Source organism: Cryptomeria japonica, chromosome 5 (genome assembly GCF_030272615.1).
Source record: "Cryptomeria japonica chromosome 5, Sugi_1.0, whole genome shotgun sequence".
Classification (NCBI taxonomy): Eukaryota; Viridiplantae; Streptophyta; class Pinopsida; order Cupressales; family Cupressaceae; genus Cryptomeria; species Cryptomeria japonica.
In genome coordinates, this window is record NC_081409.1 from 700,813,301 (window position 1) to 700,832,577 (window position 19,277).

At 33.1% G+C, this 19,277-nt stretch overlaps 1 long non-coding RNA gene across 1 annotated transcript; it reads left to right on the plus strand.

Moving 5' to 3' along the window:
- Window positions 1-10,551: 10,551 nt before the first annotated feature.
- LOC131070647 (uncharacterized) lies at window positions 10,552-16,682 on the plus strand. Its single transcript, XR_009112360.2, has 4 exons — window positions 10,552-10,609; window positions 15,867-15,963; window positions 16,069-16,155; window positions 16,379-16,682. It is a non-coding gene; the product is annotated as an uncharacterized LOC131070647 (long non-coding RNA).
- The last annotated feature ends 2,595 nt before the right edge of the window (window positions 16,683-19,277 follow it).

A 19,277-nucleotide genomic window follows, 5' to 3' on the forward strand; every position in this document is an offset into this window, starting at 1 on the left:
ATTTTTTGGACTCAAGGCACTTGAGAGATCACACCGGTAGGGTATGACTCTCAGCGTTCCAGTGCTTTGGGATGCATGATAGGAGCATGCCTAGTGTAAAACTGCCCACCCGGATGCACTCGTGACGTCAGTTTGTGCACACGACAACCAAAATTTGACCATTGCGAGCGTGAGGGTGCTCTCACACCAAACACATATTGTTGGTTATATTCATATTGTTGATTACATATGCAAATATTCATTTAAATTTATAAAAGGGAAGCCACCAAATACAACGAATAAACAATAATTAACTAAATACAAGGAGTTTTGTAGGGTTAATTCAACATTTTAAATTTTTTATCAAATCATATTCCACAATTGCAATGTTTTATATCATATATTTTTGTTGTTTATATTCATATTGTTGATTACATAGGCAAATGATCAATTAAATTTATAAAAGGATAGCCACGAAATACAACGAATACAAAATAATGAACTTAATACATGTATTGGTCATTCTATGACCAAAACTAACACTATATGATCCTAAACTTGTAGTGGATCATCAAAATCAAGCCTCTTCGATGCAGTTTGCGACTCTGTAGATGGTTGCAAAACTACAATTCAAAAGCCAAGTTAGAATTCTTTTGTAGAAAATAGTTCACAATTAACAACATAACTATGCATTTAACTATAATTCCTTTGCAATTGAAATGTAGATTACCTCATCGGTTGATCTAGGAGCTAAGTCTTCGCTCTCCTCTCCTTGTCACTCTTAGGAGTTTTCTTGATGACATACTTAAAAGTGTCCACATTATGGTTGTACTGCGAAGGGGTCTATTATAGATTAAATGTACAATTAATACAATGTACTAACATAAATATATCAAAAACACTTAAAAGATATAATATAGAGAATAATGATGTACCTGTGTCTGAGATGCTTCTCCAATGGACTGAGGATGGCTTACCATCGATGGAGAAACTGTCACTATTACCTATACAAAAAATGATCAAAGATTAAATACAATTAATATAATGATAAGTATTGTAGGTTAAAAATAATTAATGTAATATATCAAACAAAAGTGTATCAGATTCTGAGATGCTTCTCTAATGCATAGAGGAGGGCTCGCCATTGATGAAACAACTATGGATATTTCCTGTATGAAAAAATTATAAGATTATAATATATCACAAGTTCACATGTACGCGTGCATATAATCATGAAATCAAGAAAATAAAGTATAGATACATACCTCCACCCTCTCTTGATCCACGGGCGAATCAGGTGCATTCAACAAATCCACATAGCTCAATGGTCGTTGTACATGTAAAATAGACAAAAAAAACACTAATAAATCTACAAACCCCAACTAATACTTGATTTCAACATTTTCAAACAATTGTACAACTAAAAATTTGTTCAATTACCTTCTTCTCACGTTTTGGCGGCTTCGAGAAATTCTTTTTCTTAGGACGAGGCCTAGATGCGGAGGGGGTACCCTAAAAAACCAAAATTAACATGAGATATTAGTACAGATAATATATTAAACATAATTTTAAAAATCTAAAATGAAATGAGTTACATATTTCATCAAAACAATACATAAAAAGGGTTTTACAAAATATGATACCGTATAGCCTTGTAGGCCAAAATCGATCGCTGAGAGTGTGATGTCATCAATCTGGGACATTTGGTCCCCTATCAACACCTACAAATCAAAAATTGGACCAAGCATTAAAGATAGTTAGTATATCTTGTATTTTTTTTGAATTCAAAGTGTACTATTCTATTTTAACATGTTACAAAATTTATACGTCAGGCATCGAAGTTGCAGCTGTAGTAATCGGGGGAGGAATATGGGACACTGCTGCTGCATCCTGAAATGCATATTATTTCTCAATTAAAATCGATGTATAAATTAAAATTCATTTATGTAATTATAAATTTAAAGTGACTAATAAATACAATGTTATAAATTCAAATCATCACACCTGTGTCTGGTGATGATGGGCAAACACCATGTCCATCAACTCATCTGTCAGCATGAAATCCTTAGCCGTGCGGGCCTAACATCTATTAGGATTCCCAAAGATACTGAGAGGGGGGGTGAATCAGTATCTAACTGGTATAAATAATTTCTTAACTTATAACATGAAAAGCTTATCAAAACTGTGTACCAGTAAACCAAAAATAATGCAGCAAATAAGAATAACAAGCACAACATGAAAAGCACACCATAACACAATATTTTAATGAGGAAACCCGGTGTGGGAAAAACCTCGGTGGGATTTGTAACCCACAATATTCGCTTACTGGCCAATAAGGGAATATTACTCTTACAATAGGGACTTGCACATGCAAGAAGGCCAAGCGCCTAGAGCTCACTGCTCAATTACAAAGGAAGTCACACTGACTTACAAAAATGGATTATACTAATCCAATGTGTTGTACTGCTTCAGATTAGCATCTGCTATGCCAAATTCAGTACCAGTTTAAGCTCTGCTACATACATAAACCCTTATCCAATAATTTGCATATTAGGTTTGCTACCTTCTATTCATATTTCACATATTCTGCTTCTTACAAAATGATCTACAATGATCTCATACATATATGAGTCATGTTACAATCTGCCATGTCAGCTTTACAAAAGATTTTACAGTTAATTACAAAATACATTAATACAAAATTGTTGTCGGTCAGGGTGTCAATATTCTTCTTTTCGATGTCGGTGTTCTATATGTCGGTGTAAAATCTGTTGGTGTTGGTGCCTGTGTCTGTCTGTCGGTATCACATGATTGTAAGGTTGCCATCAATGACAATACCTTCAATCACCTAAAATTTCTCATTGGAGTGTGCATTTGCCAACAATCTCCCCCTTTGGCATTGATGGCAACACTCATGAGAAAAATTCAAGAATGTATCCAAAAACTGAAGTCCAAAAATCTTTGCCAAAAATTGTATGTCAAAAAATGTATGCTCCCCTTGAGCAGATAATCTCTACTTCCTTCTGACCATTTTTCTCTTCACACTACTTCCCCTTGGGTGAATTCACAAAGCTGGTTCCCACTTTTTACAACGAAGGAATTTGGCGAAAGTGGGAATTTCGGATTTTCCAGTGTTCGAGCGAAATACAAATGTTCGCTCGGACTACCCCTGGGAGTCCGAGCGAACCAAACTGTTTAGTTGGGTTCGCTCGAACATCGAGCGTGCCAAAATCGAGCTCACTTGTTCGAGCAAATGGGGGTTCGCTCGAACCCCTTTTGGTTCGAGCGAACCCAATCCGATCGAACTCGTGTTCGTTCGAACCCCAAAAATTAGAAGTTTCTCCCAAAAAATTTTAGAGTTCTGAAGAATTAATGACTTCGGAGCTCTGGTTCAATGCACGAATGAAATAATCTTGATAACCCAAAAAAATTAGATGGTAGTACTCGAAGCAAGCTTTCCAACGAATATAAATTTGATATATTTTGAATTTATTATGTTCTTGATTTTTTAATTTTATTAAAAATTGGTTTTTCACCGAACATGAACTTCTCTGTTCAACGCATTGGGAAAAATAAGAAACTAATTCAAAAAAATTCTGAAAAATATCTATGCCCTTGATATTGATGTCTTCTTTCTAACAAAAAAAAAAAAATTGAATTTCGATTTATATAGAACAAGTTATGTGTTCAAACGTAAACCTATGTTTGAATTATGACTAGTCGGACTTCAAAACTTTATAAAATGAAAAATATTGAACATATCACTATAAAACCAAATGCAAGCCCTGGATATTGATGTTACAAACCAAAAATTGAAAGAATTGAGTTTTTATCATTTATAGAAAAAAATTTATGCGTTTCGGGAGGCACACCACTCTTAAAAAATGTAGTTTGTTGTAAAAAACTACTTTTCGAGGGAGATGGAAAATTTTTAAAAAAATCTTTCAAAAAAATTTGAAAAAAATGTATATAGAATCTACAAACAAAATGCTAGAAATCACTAATTTACATCATCTTCAAATTTTTAATAGTTTAAAAGTTATAGTTCTCGGAAGTTGAAGATTATTTTAAAAATGTACATCTCAGTGTCAAAAGTGGCAAAAAAGTGGGAACCATTATTGTGAGTTCACCCCCTTTGACATCAATGACAAAGGTTGTCATTCACTATCAGTGGAGTCTTGCCTAGATTCTTGTAACCGGTGGGTTACGATCTGAAAAATATCTGTCAAAATCAAGTTTAAACCATTACTGAATGTTTTGTTGTCTTTTATTGCCTCTTGAGTTCTCTGCACTGTACCAGTGAGTATGTGCATTTGCTCTTTTGGTGTCTTCAGTTTGGGAACTAGAGCCTCAGATATTTCTCTTCTCAAAGAAATGAGGTAATCTAGTTTGGGACCAAGTCTACATTTCAAGTCCTTTGCTTTATCCTTTATTCTCTCTTTGTCCTTCTCAAACTTCTTGATTTTCTCTTCTAGCTCTGCAATCTTCTTCTCTATCTCCAAAAATGAATCTGATGTACCTATCAAATTGTCAACAATATTGTTTATCTCATCTTGTGCTTTGCTGATTTCCTTGTCTAGATCCTTTGTTAGAATGTTTGTTTTATAGGAATCTCTATACAGTTTCTTGAAATCAAAAATTATTTCTCCAAGTTCCAGTAATAGGGTATCCATTTTCTTTTTGTTCTTCTTCACAATTTCCTCAAAGAATTTCTCGTTTTCCTTAATCATTCTTTCTTTGAATGTATCCTTATTTATTTGATCAACAGTCAATATGTTGTCGGTGATGAACTTAGACAATGTGTCTAGTTGACCTAAAGAATCCTTATTATCAACAATGCACTTTGGTGCTATCAATTTAAGAATGGGAATTGTATCATCAATAGCCTTATAGGCTTGTGCATTACATTCTGTGATCTTCTTTATTCAATCCAATAAAACCTCTGTTACATTTTTAGGTCTGAATTCTGCTATAGAAGTACCAGATGTCTACCCAATTGTTCTTACAATATCCATACTACCGATTGTAGTGATCACCTTGCTTGATTCGACCTCTGGTAGGTCAGTCAGTGTCTGCATTTCTATAAGTAGAGGTTTGGGCTTTTCATTATTAGTCAGTGGCACTATTTCTGTCTCAACCTATTTCGGTTCCTATTTCTCCATCCGTGTCTCAGAAGATTTCTCTGAGCTCTCAAACCTCAAATCCATAATTTTGTTCTTACACCCATATATCTACCTCTTTAGGTTTTACAACAATCTAATCAACATAATCATCTTCAAGTTTCACTATGGTAGCCACTTTATCTCACTGAGTTGCACAGATAATCAGCCTCATCAATTACTAAGTAGACTAGCTAATGGTACATGTTGCCTATTTCTCTCTATTTTTTAATAATAGAACTTTGGGACTTGGCATAAAGCTTGCTTAGGTACCTATTTATAGTTGTTTACAATCACCCATCATTTTTGTATGTCTTTTAAGTTTTAACATTTTACTCTCCTCTTTCTTGAGTGATCGCAAGGTATCCTTCTCTACTTTCTTTTTTTTTATATTACCAAAGTTGAAGATTCTTCTAAACCATATGACACCTTTTTTCGCACCTTTTAGAAGTTTCTTGCAGCCATGCTCAGTGTGCAGTTTATGAGCAGTCAATTGATTACATTTGTTGGCATTTTTTAATATAATTTTATCTTGTTAGCATTTTGTTCATAGTAGTCGGAAACTCCTTTGTTTCTTCTTGGGCACGTGTATCCCCGTATCCGTTCCCGAATACACATTGAATATTGTACCCAAGCATGTCCAAAATCTCATGATTTACAACCATGTTAGATACGATTTTTAAAAAAATTTGATGTAAATCTTCTTAAATTTAACTTTAAAAAACTTCACTCATGCATTTTTGTTAAAAAAAATTGGTATTAACAAAACCTACACTAAATGATAAAGACAAATGAAGTGTTTTTCTATTTCAGTGACCCATTTTTTGGGTTATCTTCCAATGCAACTCTACTATTTTTTATTTATGTAGCAATTATGTGTCTATATTGCTTTTGAAATAATGAAAATCTCCAAATAACTTAGAAAATTGTGTTAAAAATGTGTGTATGTGTTTTTTATGAATAGATATGGAGCCATATCCATATTGGAGATCTTAATATCTGATATCGTATCCATGTCCATGCAACTTTGCTTTTGTTTACAGATGAAAGGAAGTTGTGGATTTATTTCCCTATCCTCTCTTTAGCATATTTTTTGACCAAAAGCCTTTCATGTTCCTTTTGTGCCCATATAATGAAGTCTTTACTGTATTGCTTTTTGTGTATGTTTTCTTTGTATTACCAGGGTTTGCAAAAAAACAAAATTCAGGTTCCAATAAAATTCTTGAAAGACAACTCTGGTGGCATCAAAGTGCTGCGCACTATTGGGATTTTTCTGAAAAAAAAATTAGAAAAATATTTTGCAAAAAATTAACGTCAAAAAATAGGGCAAATCAGAAACCCTAGGTTGGGTTTAAAAGAGAGCCGAAAACACTCGAAAACGTGCCCCAGTTGCAATAGAAACCCCTGTTGCAAAAAAATAATGTCGCTAAAAATACCACTGAAAATCGTGTAAAATACGAAACAGGTTGGGAATGAGAAAACCGCCAAAAAAAATGAGCTGCAGTTGGAAAACAAAACTCAATTTTTGGAAGAATCAAAACCTGCTGCCATTTGAAAATCGCGCTGTCTGTTGCGGAAATTAGACCCCCCAAAAACGGGAAAGCTTGAATTCGTAGGCAAAAGATGAAGTCCGCCACTGCCACCACAGGAGTTCGTAGAAAAAATGTGGGCGAAAATCGCGCGGGATGTCGTGCGAAACAAAACGTAGATAAATCGTGGGAATAAAAAAAATCCAGGAACGAACATGATCCATCATATTAACGCGATTCGCAGTATTTAAAAAAACCGTGACTTGCACCGACACGGAAGGAAGAAAACATATGACGCCGAAATAAAAAAAAATCCACCTAGAGATGTCGCGAAAAATGGTGTGAAATCCTTTAGAAAAATATCGCGATATACTTGCAAGAAAAAAACCTGCAAAAATCGTGGCTGAAAATTTGCACACAGGCCCTAAAAAAATCCGCGTAAACGAACTAAAACTGTCGCGAATATGAATCACGATTTTTTTTTTTCTATAAATCCGCGATTTTCTAGAAACGCCACAAACCACCAAACCCATCAAAAAGAAATTCTCTGAAAAACCCCTAGCTTGTGATTTGAAAAATCTCAATAAAAAGATTCGAATATGAAATTTTTTTAGAATTACAAATTTTCCAATATTCCATCTGGAACTCTCCCAAAATCTTGGGTTCTCTTGTGAGGGAGTCAAACCCAAACCCGCTTTGATATTATTATGAAAAATAATTGGATGAATTAATTATAAATATACAACATATATAAAAGAATTACAAGATGACGTTCTAACGACGTTCTAAAAAGAATGAATGGATAATCTAAAGCTTCATCAAGAAACTAAAAAGTTTAAAACACTAAATAAAGCTAAAAAGCAAACTATGCATTATTATAAAAGAAGCAATAGTTGCACTTAAAAGACTAAATGAACTAAAAAGCTAAATGACTAACTAAATTATCATTAATAGAACAACTAAAAAGATAACTGATTAAAAGAATTAATTATTCTAATAGTTGGCAAGGAGCTTCCAATCTACTTGTAGGAATTAACTTGAACACATTGTTCAATATATTCCCTATATGGATAGCAGTAGTTGGGGTAGAGATATAATTGCTCCTACTATGAGGACAACATACAAAAACCCAAAGCATGTTGTGAAATACTTATACTTTCTAAGTACATTGTTTTGTCAAAAAAAAAATGAATCATTTATCTTTATTTTTACTTGTAATATCATTTTCTTTTATATTAAATAATACATATGTTTAGTGCAACTCAAAGATGGCATGAGTTTCTTTTGTTGTATCATATCTATTAACTTCCATTTTTATAGGAAAGCTATAAATGCTATTGTTTCATTACTTGTTGCTACTCCATTTCTGCTGGCACTTCTCTTTAGAGGCCCTAATGTGGCTACATTTGATCTTTTCCCATAATTAGTTTAGTTAGGCCTTTTCAAATTAAAGCTCCAATACCTAGCTTAAATTGGCTTTGATATGAATTTGCATGTTACTTTATATGTATCTATTTGAGAGTTCTAGATTCTTGGATACTCATTTCTTATTGTGTATTTTAGCTTGCTTCAACAACTATTCTTGCAGCGAACAATCTCCAATATAGCTTCCAGCTTTGCAAGTTCTTGTCAAAATCTGCAATGTCGATATCATAATGTTCTTGGTATTGTCAAATTGCAAGTAAAACTTATGTCTAGTGAGTGTTGTAATTTCGGTGTTGTATTTTGTCTTTTAGTTATGGGTTGTTTTATTTTGTGGTGCTAATTTAAGCACCTTAAATCTTTAATCATGTTTAAGGCTCTTATGGGATATTGAGTAACCCTGCATTTGAATGGGTTGAAAATTCCCTTTTTTTTCAGTTGTACTGAGAACCGTCTTTTGTAAGTTGGTCGATTAATTAAGTTTTTATGTAATGTTTTGATTTGTCAGTTTTTGTTTAGTCTTTTTCCTAATGATATGTTTGTTATTATTTTACTAGCTTTATATTAAAACTTCACTTTTATCTTTGTTTAATTTGTTTTGTAATTGACTTACAATTGTTAACTAACCTTAGAATTTTGTAATGAACCTTTGTTGTACCTGCCTCGCCTTTCTAATAATTAGGGCCTGATCTATCCACCAAAGGTTGGATTTAGGGCCACAAAAGGAAATTACGGAGGTTGGATTTAGGGCCACAAAAGGAAATTACGGTTTCCTGCAACATTTAAATATTTTATTTTATATGTCAGTAGTAATATTAGATCAGTGACATAATTATTGCAGCATCCAGACCCATCCCGTCTCTTAGGGCTAATAGGGCCACCTGAGGATGGGCCCAGCATACCCCTGGCTTGCACTCATTATCTTGAATGTACTAACAAATAGAGGATATTAGAAAGATAACAAATGCATACAGAAAATATAGATTCATGACTATATTACTTGGTTAACATTTATCCATTATATATAAATTTGTAGGGATTAATTCATTATATTTGTGTCTAGTTGCAGAAACATGGCTATCATTAATTAGCATTCCTTTTCTTTACTTATTAGTTGTGTCTGAGAATGAATGAATTATTTTTATTCTTTTATCTGTCACTAAAGTGTATTTAATGCAGCATACTAAACCTGATATTGTAGGTTACCTATCTGGCGTGAAGATTAAGTTCATTTTATCCTTTTGTACATTACAAATGTGCTTAGTTCATTTGGCAAGACATTTTTTAGGCATGGAACTGATTTAGCAATTAATCTAAGCCACTAGTTAAATTATATTCATTACTGTTATATGAGGAATGAAAGCAGATTTAATACAACTTGCACAAAGACTACTTCATCATTTCGACATTTAAGCGGATTGGCCTAGGGGCATACCAACCTGTTGGCGATGGGGAGGGATGCTTACTAGGCGTTGGTCCTTCATTGCTGGGAAGAACCAGCACCTAGCCCTTTCACATCGTCTGCTGATTGATGCATTCCCAAGACAGTCCTCATGGTTGTCTAGGCATCATAAATTATGAAAACTGAAATAAATATTATTACTGAGTAATGAAGTTACCTGTTGGATGCTTCTCCTTGCCCTTCTCTCCTTGTCACCTCCTTTTCCATGTTTCCTTGGGGTATGGGTTTATACCTCTTTGAAACCACGTGATTCCCCTTGAAACATGGCGTCTATTCCGAAGGTGGCTTGGGAATGGACGCGTCCTTTCATTACTCCCACTAGTTAAAATAAAACGTATTTTAAGCAGTAAAAATAATTTATGTATTGAAAATATATATATTTATGTATATGAATTGTTTAATGTTTCTAATCATTGCCTGCTGTCTACAAGAGAATATGACAAATCAAGTATACTTTCTACAATCATACCATGAATTGTACCATATACAACTTTTGACACAATATACCAATGGTTTTAGATACTCTATTGTAAGATTCAAGAAAGATGCTAATGTTGTTGGCAAACAACTTTCACACATTATTCAACAGATTCCCTATATGGGTAGCGGCAGCTGTGGTAGAGATACAGTTGTTTCCTACTTATGTTGTAGAATACTTGTACATTTTGGTTTACAGAAAATTGAGTCATTTTATTTTATATTTTATATGTAATGTTATTTCCTTTTATTGTAATAGCATATATGCTCAGTGAATTGTAGAGATGGCAGAAGTGTCTTTAGTGTAGCATATCTACCAACTTCTAATTAACTAGGTAAGTTGCAAATGCTACTGTTCCAGCATCTGCAGCCATGCCATCTCTGCCAGTAATTTCCTTTGGAGGCCCGAATATGTTGCCATTGTGTTTTTTCCCACAAGTAGATCTATATTGAAATTCATGAAACCTTATGTATTAAATTTACATACTTTAACCTGATTTCTTTTTAATAGGGTGAAACCAATTTTGATGCTGTAGGTATTGGAGTTGGGGCTCAATTTCTTATGTGATCATCCACATTTAGTTTTCTACGCCACTTTACTTCTCTATATTAAGCTTCTTTCAGATGTAAATATCCATCAAGTTCAAAGTATGTTGGTGCATTATTGACTTTATCTGCATCATGAATTAGTAAAACTAAACATTTTTGATGTTCACAATATGGTATATAGTAAAACATGCAAAGTTCTGGGAGTTTCATATTGATTTTAGAAGGAACAAATATATAAATTTGAAGTTGACCAAGAGTTAGAGCTATATGGGATGCTTTTAAGCATCGGCAGTAACATTAAAGGAATTTAGGTATTTACAAATAAAATATCCTCTTTTGTAGATGGCATTCACTAGAAAACATAAGGAAGATGATCTTATTCTATGAGGATGTTAGGTGCTGTTTGAATTAAGATACAAAATTGAAATATCCACTTTTGTAGATGGCATTCATTAGAAAACATAAGGAGGATTATCTTATTCTATTAGGATATTAGGTGTTGTTTTAATTAAGATACAAAATTGGCTCTTTTTAGTATTGATAAAATAGGTAAACATGATAAATGTTGTTTTAAGATATTATTAGTTATTTGAGGTTGTCGCTTAACTTAACATTTTTGCATTCACAATTCTTGCTTAGGCAGATTTGCTGAGGGACATTCCTTATTTTTGCATGTGCTACTCTTTATGTGTGAGAGTATTTTCAATATGAAACCTATTGTATTTCTATCATCTTATTTACATTGTAGTCTTTCTATCAATATTTTTCATATTGAATTGCAAATGTTTATTTGTGTGAATCAACTCATTTAAGAGATCTTAGATTTAGTGATTCTAATGCATTTACAATGCTAACTTCTATATTATCTTCAAACAAAATATAGGAATTTTATATTGTAATGTCCTACCCTGCTTGCCCTTAATTTTTTTTTATTTTCACTAGTAAAGATTTTTTTCTTGCCCAATGAAGTTAAGTTTATTGCATGTGATTGCATAAAGGTTTTTCATACATCAAAGGTAATGGTATTCAGATATCGTGAATATGCACTGTTTCCAGGTGTTGTGGCAGCTGTTGAACTTTTGATTGTGTTCCAACATGTTGTTGGTCAAAGATGCCATCACGAAAATGGTGGTTGAACGAGTGGTGGTTGAACGAGGTCAACCTAGTGAAAGCATAAGACAGAAGAATCTGATTCAAAAATCAGAATAGAAGCACCTGCTAAAAAAATTGAAACCTTGAAGGAGAATTCAGGCACAAAATCTGAGGCAAATTTCGAGGTTTGGAAAAAATTAAAATTTTCTGCAAACTTAAAACTACGGCTCAAAAATCGAGGTATGAAAAATGATGCACCTAAAAAAATTTGACAACGACCTAGTTGAGGTCTCTAAAAACCCACCAAGAATCTGCAAACAAAATAAAATTTCAACTTGAATTGAAGGGTTGAAACCCTAGTCAAAAATTGCAGAAACCTAGGAAAATTTTCAACATGCAAAAAGAAAAATCTGTCCAGAAAGATAAAAAGAAGATAAAAAAACCCTACTTTCAAAATTACAAGACGATGTTCTATAAATAGAACTAATCATTAAAGTGAAATCAAATAAGCTAAAAAGCTTAAAAAGTTAAATATAACTTAAAAGGCTAAATAATAAAAAGCTAACTTAACAAGCTAAATAAATCGACAACTAAGATGACAACTCAAAATAAAAGATGACCATTATAAAAAATATTAATATTATTTTAACAATAACAAGCTTGAAGGTAAGAGTAATGAATTATTCATTCATAGTTTCCAAATTCAAAGTACCAAAGTACCTTATACACCTTCCTGAATATTTCAGACCTGTAGATAATCTCTACTATGACCAGTTTGTAACAGCAGCAATGAAACTTGTTCAGAACAAGGAAGAACCTTTCTGGGACAGCAATTTGTTATTTTGTCACTCCTAGGTTGAATAAAACACCATCCAATTGCTCAGAAATAATTTGCAATAACCTGCAAATGGAGTTGCAGCGCTCCAACCTTACATATCAGTCATCATGAACCACTTGAATCTTAAAAAGAAGTAACACCAGGCCTCTCAATTCTGTAGCAGCAGGTACATACTAATGACAGTCAACAGAGCAATGTTAAAATGAACATTTCATTGTTTTTTGCAGGAGTCCAATGGCAGCAATAAGGTCCCTGAGACTACCCAAATACACAAAAACTCTTCAAGCATGTTCAGATCCAGAAACTTGTTTCCACCAGCAAGATTCACTACTGTAATGACTGGAAACAGATTCAGAATGCCTTGAAACTCAGAAATGATAGTCTATTGGATTGCTATAGCAACATAACATGCAGGACAGACCTTCAGTTAAACTCCAACCATGAAATTAATCAACCAATAGGCACTTCCAGGTATGGTAATAAGACTGAAGTAAACCCAGCAAGCTCAATGAGGTCTAAAATAAAACAACTAAGGAGCCTCACACATCGGGAACCAATCTTCACAACTTCCCTTATTACTGATGCCACCATATATTAGCCACAACCCTTTGTTTTTACTCTGTTTGTCTTTTCTGAGACCTGCCTTCTTTAATTTGTCAAGTATCTGAGTGCTCACTTTTGTCTTATTCAGATTGTCTTACGTGACCTGTCTTTTAAGTTCCCTTCTTTCTTAACCCTCTGCGATTTGTTTCTGAAAGCTGGTTTGAGTTCGTCTTTTCCAGAATTTGTCTTTTATCAGCAGGTCAAATTAGGAGTTTTGTCTCCCAGCAGTTTGTCTCTTTCATCACCACGTGAGCACAAATCACACTCGCATTCTTTTCCAGCGGGCTCCTTTATTTTCTCTTGTCATATGAATTTTGTCTTTTGTGAATATTTAGGGCCCGACCTCTTAAACTTACGACTTTTCTACAAACAATTTGTCTCTATTTATTTGCCTCCATTCCTTCGAATCAGACAAGAAAGACAATAGCTGCCACAACGAAATCAAAAGTTCGCTACCAAACAAATACTCAAACTGAGCTGGCAATAATTTATGCAAACCTAAATAAATTTTTGGCCCCACTAAACGAGGGCTTCTGTCCTCACCCAACCTTCAGTACACTGTCAATCCCTGAATGGAATTGCTCCAAGAAGCATGAGGGTTTTCGTCCTCAGCTTCAGTCCTTTAGGGTTTCCGTCCAGCTGGCTAAGTTTGGCCTCAAGCACAAATCAGAAATATCCGCAGAGAAACAATGAATCAATTTTCTTCTGTATATGTCCAAAAGAGACCCCAATCCCTTTTTATAACTTGCTTGGGAAACTTCTGGAAAGTAAGAATTAAAAAACACTTTTTAATTTGATGTATCTTTATAACTCCAAAAAGTGATTTTATTTTAAAATATTAAATATATTATCATTAAGTCATTTAATAAATAATTAATTTAAACTTTAAAGTTGTCATTAAATATATTTTTGTTAGACAACTTAAAAATTAATTTAGCATATATGCAATGATTCTAGTAAATTTAGATCTCAAACTGCAATTTGAATATCTTTTATAAAATATGTATATTAACATTCAAGAATGATTACTAAAATTCGTATATGTAAACTTAATAAACAGTAAAATTGATTTTTGCAAATTGTGTATGTTAATGCTTGAGAATGTCACATCTTTTTTGTATTTGAAATCAATATGAAGGGAAGGGTTGGAATTAAACTCTTTTTAACTTGGTTTATCCTTGGAACTAATATTAAGGAAAGGGTTGAAATTATATTCTTTGAACTTGGTTTATCCTATAGTATCTTATGTTTGTAGGATAGTAAGATTGAGAGTTTGAGAAATCGATTGCACCAAAGCTATCACCAGTGATCTTTGTGTGTAATATAGAAAGAAATGGGATATAAATGCTTTGAATGCCCTGTTGGGGTTTGTATTGGGTCGTGCAGATAATGACGATGTACAAGAGGAACATAAAATTCCTCCCTTGATATTATTTGATATTATTTTCAAATGTTGAATGTGAGTAGTCTTAAATAAATCACACACATGATAAAATCCAGTTACCGATGTCTAGTTAATGAATTTTTTTTTCTGTAATATCTTACTTTCAGATAAAATTGTAAATTTAGAGAAGGATTGTTTCTATGCATTGTCTTGCTCTAAATCGCATATTTTTGGGTAGTGTAGTTTGAAGGATTGGAAGTGGTTTTATAGCAATGCTATAGAACTCGTGAGATCTCTTTTTTTATCTATGAAATCCTTTGGTTAATTTCATTAGAATGTCAATATGTTTAAAAAGTGTGTTGTCTTCATTAAAATTCGTGGATGGGCTTGGTAGAAGTTAATTGCTTGACTGTAATAGCTGGTCATGAGCATTGGCAAATGTTGATTTTATCTATTTGATTTTATCTATGAGATTCTTTTAGCTAATTTCATCAAAATGTCAAGAGAGGTTAAAGAACATTGTCTTACTCATTGAGAAAAGCAGTGAATTGGCTTGGTAAAAGTGAATTGCTTGACTAAAAAGCTGTCATGAATCTTGGGGATATTGCTTCGCAACAAAGATCAGTACAATGTTTTTTCAACCTTGGAAATGTTTTGAAATTTTCGAAATAGCTGGTCATGAGCATTGGCAAATGTTGATTTTATCCATGAGATTCTTTTAGCTAATTTCATCAAAATGTCAAGAGAGGTTAAAGTACATTGTCTTACTCATTGAGAAAAGCAGTGAATTGGCTTGGTAAAAGTGAATTGCTTGACTAAAAAGCTGTCATGAATCTTGGGGATATTGCTTTGCAACAAAGATCAGTATAATGTTTTTTCAACCTTGGAAATGTTTCGAAATTTTCGAAAATTTTTCGATATGATCAGAACTATTACAGGAATAAATTAATGAAAAATGTTGGTGTAAATGCATGATGGTCTTTCAAATTATGCTGATGTAAATGTATCGATCTTTATGATTGTTCTGCCAGAAGTTTAGCAGAAGTCCACAAACCTAAAATTAGTATACTATCTTGATAGAAACTTAGCTGTGTTTAAGTTGGTTTTGGAATTTCTCAAATGACATCATTTCGTTTTTAAGAAAATAAATTGTTGATTTTTGGATAGCTTGTAAATTGACACTATGTAGTTAGAGTGCTAGTAGAGTGAGAATGTTAGCTCACATTGTTATTAAGTTCATATATAAGCTTTCTCTCATTATACTCGAATTCTGTAGATATGCTGTTTTCTTTATCAATATAAATTGTTTGTCACTGGCTTTATTTGATAATGACTGATTCTAACTTTTTTTCTTGCATAACCAATGCTACAGGAGCTGAGCAAGCAGAATCCTCAATTGACAAGGCTTATTCAAGAGCATAATCCGATTTTCTATGCTTATTGAAAGAACTAGTCAAAGGTGTAGAAGGGTGAGCACCATTTTTAATTCAATATTTAAAACAAAATTCTAGCAGTGTGCACTATTTTTGTTGATATTTAGTTGTTTTCTGATGTTTAAAATCTGTGTATTGAAGATTTTGTTAATGATCTTACTGGAGTAATGCCCAGGTCATCAATATTACCCCAGAAGAATGCTATGCAATTGGAGTGCAAATGTTCAGGTGCATTATTATGTTCATGTTTGTTATTTTTTAGAATTTAAGATAATTTATTTATTGAAGTGCTAATTGAGTGAGAATGTTAGCACACATTCCTATTATCATACATAAGCATTCTCTCACTAATACTCAAATATTTTAGGTATGCTGATTTCTCTATCAATATAAATTGTCTGTCATTAGATTCATTTGATAACTACTAATTCCAATATTTTTTCCTCCATAGCCAATGCTATAGGAGCTGAACAAGCAGAATCTTCAAGTGATGAGGTTTATCCCAGCGAACCAATCTGATTTTCTTTGCTTACTGAAAGAATTAATCAAAGGTGGAGACAGGTGAGTACCATTTTTAATTCAACATTTAAAAAATAATTCTAGTACTGTGCACTTTATTTATTGATATATAATTGTTTTCTGATGTTTTAATTCTGTGTATCAAAGATGTTGTTAACGATCTTATTGGAGTAATGCCCTAGGTTATCAATGTTATCCTAGAAGAATGCTATGCAATTGAATTTGTAAATGTTTAGGTGCATTCTTATACATGTTTGTTAATTTTTAGAATTTAAGATAATTTATTTATTGAGAATTGCTTTCTATCTGCATCTTGAGGATTTGAGTTCTGATTGTGCCTTTTTATAAGACTAAGCAACTTACAGCAACTGAAAATATTCTCTACTAGAACTATATATGAATATTTATCATTTAGTTCTTGGTTTTGTCATTGAACTTATGCTATCAAAGGAGACACGATTGTTTTGTTGACTTTCATATTCGTACACTAAAGATACTTTACAATGTTGCAAATCCTAGATTGATGCCTGTTGCCGCCTTCATCCAAATGGTAATTTTGCCACTTCTAAAGAACTGAACATCAGGATGTATGTTTTATAATCATTTTCTATTTTGACTAGTTTCTTGTGTGAGGAATTTTGCCTCTAATATGGAGATAAAATTCTGAGAGTTTCCTCATTGTTAAAGTGATATGTGTTAGGGTTTCAAGCAGATCCGAAGCAAATATGAACTAACAATTATATGCAAATTTAAATACAAAAGATAAAGAAATAAAACAGGACACAGATAACACAGAGATTTAACGTGGTTCACCCAGAATGGGTTACGTCCACCATACACAGCCGTCCAATCTTTCTTATTATCCAGCAAAAATAGTACATCAACCTTACAATGCCTTAAGCATCCCAGCTGCTTATAACATGCATTTTTAGGGAAACAAACAAAGTCGGCCTTTTTAGGATACGTGCTGAGTGTACAGTACTTTGCTGATCAATCGCCACATTTCAACAATATGTGTGCTATTCAAAGCTGATAATTTATTGTTGAAGGTCCATTTGAAATTAAAGTGATATGTGTGCTATTCAAAGCTGATAATTTATTGTTGAAAGTCCATTTGAAACAATAATTATCTTATTTGAAGGACCTATTCCTATTTTTAGTATATGAAAACTTTCACAAATTGTTTATGCAGACATGCCTAACAGGGTATTTGCACTGATTTGATTTCCTTTTTGAAATCAAAATCTTGTTATTTTTATGTGACCAATTTGTTTTGATATATTTAAAATATATTTGAAAGTAGGTGTATAGGCCCAAGTACATAAAGAAATGTTGATGTTAGGCCATGTTGCAACAAATGGGAGTGACTGTAACTGCCAAATTATTGACCAAAGTTGAACAAAACAAAACTAATTCTACACTTTAGAGGTGAAACAGAACATAGACACATTTTTAGGGCTGTTGGAATTCTTGTTGTGGGCTTCTGCAATATTGTTTTTGGCGATCACGATCAGCTCAAGACCTGGGAGGATTTGGACATGTATTCGGTTGTCATCATCATGAGGCCCTCTGGTAATTTTGCATGCTTGTGGAAGGCTATATTCTGATTTTTTAAACAGGTGTAACAGCTTTCATATGCTGGTTACTGAACCACATTGTTACATCCCTCTTTCTAGAATGGTTTATTTTTGAATGATGCGATTGTATGTATGGTCAAACATTGATATTTTATTACTTCCATATGTGGATGAGTAGTCTCAAGTATAAATTGATAGTTAGACATGAATGATCATTTTTAAGGGATGACTGTATATATATATATGAGATTAATGAGAAGATAAGATTGGTCTAACTATTTTCATGTAACCAAGTGGATGCAGGATAAGTTAAGCCCTCAAGATGGAGGGAGAGTATCATCAAGGAGAGGATTGCAAACTTTGGAAGAGACCAAACTTGCTTGGCTTGTTAGTTAGCATGCTGTCGATCTTATCCTTTTATCGTCTTTGTGAGTTGCATGTATGTTGTTTTTCTTGAGCTTAATAATTTTTAATAATATATATAAATTGAGTTGTTATTAAGATTCTTTTGGCTATATATTGGTCTAACAATTTTCATGTAACCAAGTGGATGCAGGATAAGCTAAGCCCTCAAGAGGGAGGAGAGAATCATCAAGGAGAGGATTGTAGACTTCGGAAGAGATCAAACTTGCTTGGCTTGTTAGTTAGTATGTTGTTGATCTTATCCTTTTATCATCTTTGTGAGTTGCATGCATGTTGTTTTCTTGAGCTTAATAATTTTTAATAATATATATAAATTGAGTTCTTATTGATTATCTTTTGGATATATATATACACACACACACACTAAGTTACCAGATTCATCTACAAAATCCCTACGTCTTGGTTTGATTCTCTCCAAATTTTGGTTCGCACAAAATTCTCTAAAAATTGTTCCAGGGTTTGTGTTTTGCCCTGTGGGTTCGCTGAGAAGGACCCGGGGCAAATTTTGTCAAATTTCAAGCGAATTTTGATTCGAGCAGTAGAACCCAGGCCGAATTTGGGTGATTTGACACATTTTAAAAAGAAATTTGAAGTTTTCTTTTTGCCTATTTTGGTCAACTTGACCCTCCAACCCTAAAATAGGCTGAGATTGCTGGTGATCATGAGGTTGCTCCCGAGGCTGAGATTGCTAGTACCACAAGAGGATGATGATGATATGTTTGATGACTTTTGATGATATTTGATCAGTGATGGCTGATTGTTAATGTTGATATTATTATTTTTTAACTTAAACATTGAAATGGTGGTGTATTTTGGCATTTTGCTATGTTA